General features: G+C 30.5%; 1 protein-coding gene across 1 annotated transcript in view; it reads right to left on the minus strand.

Annotated features, from left to right (window-relative positions):
- LOC100570619 (extensin-2) overlaps positions 1-3,237 on the minus strand; it is a 43,848-nt gene that overhangs the window by 654 nt on the left and 39,957 nt on the right. The window lies entirely within an intron of this gene.

A 3,237-nucleotide genomic window follows, 5' to 3' on the forward strand; every position in this document is an offset into this window, starting at 1 on the left:
AGAGTGAAGAGTAGTCGCATAATTTATTGAGAGTCTATAATGTCTTATCAACCTTTGACTCGGATTTGAATATAATATTATGATACACTGTTCATTGATATCATCGATAACTAACGGCAGAATGTGTCACAATGAACAATCGTTTTAATTATGTATTTTAAACAAACGCATACAAACGAAAATTATAAGACTAAAACCAAAATCGTTACCGTTTTATTTTTTTTGTCTACCTATTTTTAATTAAGATAATATTTACGAACCGCAACATACATAATGGAAAAATAAGAAAATTTGATAATATTAATAGACAGTAAACCTTGACATGAACGATATGATGAGCAAATGAGAGGTGTAATTCCTGTGGGTGCATGTACATTATTTTTTAAAATTAGGTTTATATCTTGATTTTTCTCAGCTTCAATCGTAGATAATGGTTTGTGTTTTGATTTAATATCTGTGTAAAAAGATCAACCCTTGTAGTAGCTAGCGGAATGTTACTGAGGTCCTTGATACAAGGTGCATTAGGTACACTCAGGTCGGGTAATTTTAAACCATTTTTAGTCAAGCAAAATACGATACTTAGACTAGCATAATATACATATTATGTAAATAAGTATACTACAGTATTACATTATTGTGAGTCTTAGTGTTTTATTTCTGCGACTATCTCTCTAAACGATTACCTCGTTGACAAAATAGCTAGTATGTATTGTTATTAAAAATCGTCCACATAAGCAGTAACGAATCGATATAGAGCATAGTAATGTTCATATTGTTGCCAAAACTATGTCCTTCTTAGTTTTGATTTATGTACTTTAATCTTCTTACTATAATAATATATTATATTCATAATTATTATTTACTACTCCTGTTCTGCTAACATACTAGATTATTTACATAATTGAATTGTTGTTCTGCGGCATGTATACTATTATGTCACAAAAGAAAAAAAAATACAATATTATATTAATATTGTATTGTTGATTGATTTCAAAACTGATTATCTAGACGTAGGTACCTATAAAATATATGACATAATATTTCCACTCATCAAATTCAAATTTAAATTTTGGCTAAAATATAATACAATGATTTTAAAATTTAAAATTATTATGAGAAAGTTGTGTACAGAAAATATTTTAAAATAACTTTTTTATTTTGTAATTTGTAGGTACATCAATTATAAAATAAATGATTAAGTAAGTAAGTTAGTAAAAAATATCATAATAGTATTATAAATATATATTTATATTTTAAATAAATAGTGTTTGAACTTTTAAAATCAGATATGGTTCATACAACTGTTATTGTGATCTAAATACAGAGAGTGCAAGGCGCAAGCTAATTATATGCATTGCTTTATAAAATCGTTTGATATGTACTATTTTTAAGTTATAAAAAAATCTATCCAGTGCAATACTTGAATAAAAACATTTAATATCGATTGTTGCAATTTAAATTTTATTATCGTATAAACCCAAATAAATAGGTAAGTTTATAATAACTAACAGTTATAAGCACGTGTCATGTCATGTAAATTAATCATCAAAATTAATTTATCGTAGAATTAATGAAATATTTGAAATTTGACAATTTGACAATTTAGCATATTAACTCAATCGTCTCCACCATATACCTGATCATCAAATCTATGGTCACCGCAATACAGTAAGTCATCATACAAAATAAGAACAACATCTGTAGGTCCGAAATATAAACTCGCACTTGTGATTTATGTTTCTCGTATGACAAATTACCTAATACACTGAATTAATAATTATTTAAAGTGTTCGCTATTATAACACTCGTGCGTTTAGAAATAAAAACAAGTCGTCCCCTATTATAGTAATGCCGTTGACGTTTGTGAATCACAAATTGTAAGGTCATACACAAACACTAGAAATAAGATACATTTAGTTTTGATATTTTTCACTTCATCACTCGGAAAGTACGAGACAATATTATTATTACTGATAACATCATTTTTTTTCAGCACGTAGTCGAATAGGATCATATAATACATTATATGTGACGTGTAAATTGTTTATTTTGTATATTTTAGAACATGGACAAGGTATAGGTAATAGTTTTCAAGAAATATGCATTTCCGGGCGTGATGAGGTGGTAGTTGGTGGCGATGTGACCAGATTTTGGCCGGGGTGTATAGTTCAAAAGCGAAAACCAAAGTAGGAATGTTTTCGTCGGCCCGAATAAAAAAATTGTACTGAAAATGACGACCGACCGTCCGGCTGGTGCGTGTAGCTGGAAAATGCCAGTTTGTGTATGTGTGCATGTGTGTGGTGTGTGTGTGTGTGTATGCGTGTGTGGGTGAGTGTGGGTGTGTGTGTGCGCATCGTGTGTGTTGTATATTAATCCGTTTTCGGCATAAAACTGTCATGTCCTCCTACGTATAACGCGTTGGTTTTGGGAGCGAGTGGCAGTGAGTGGAGTAAACGTGTCCGCATCAATACAATTTTAGTGTGACAACCCCGCGGTGAATCGTTAATTTCCATCCGCCACATACAAAACGTTCGCATCGCGTAAGTCAATAAATTCATACACACGCTATGTGCATTCGTTTCTGTATATTTCTAGCGCGCGAACGTGACAAAATCAATGTCCGACCGAAAACCGAACACGACTCTCGCACAAGTCCAAAACCACGATATGAAAAGCATATTATAATAATATCATCGATACAATATTGCAATGATACCACGAGACATAATGATAATATTATGGCGTCCACTTTATAATATGGCTGCGTGAGTATTTTTACCATGTGTACACATATTATAAAAATGTAATATCATACAAAATTAACTAGGTACTTACGAATATGAACTACACCTCCATCACAAGACGTATAGTATAACTTAAAGTGGGTATGGAAAAAAATTAATAATGATTAGTTTTGTCAATGTTATGATTATCTTCAAAAAGTAAAACAAGAGAACATATTTATTAGATATAAAAAAAAATATAATACTGTTAATCAGTTGTATATACATCGTGATAATCGAAAAAAGAGTGTTTCTCTCTTCCTCTTTCTCATTCTCTCTCGTTTGATCGTGTATTATTCATAGGTAATAGATTTTTTTGTTTGATATTAATATCTATTTTTTTATCAAACGCTGCTAATTTTCCTTACACACTTAGACACTTTTTATAAAAGAAATGAAGGTCTTCAGTTTGGAGTTACAGAAAGTATATAAGTGGATGGTATTCGTCACTGCA

The sequence above is a fragment of the Acyrthosiphon pisum genome, chromosome A1 (genome assembly GCF_005508785.2).
Source record: "Acyrthosiphon pisum isolate AL4f chromosome A1, pea_aphid_22Mar2018_4r6ur, whole genome shotgun sequence".
In the NCBI taxonomy this organism is placed as follows: Eukaryota; Metazoa; Arthropoda; class Insecta; order Hemiptera; family Aphididae; genus Acyrthosiphon; species Acyrthosiphon pisum.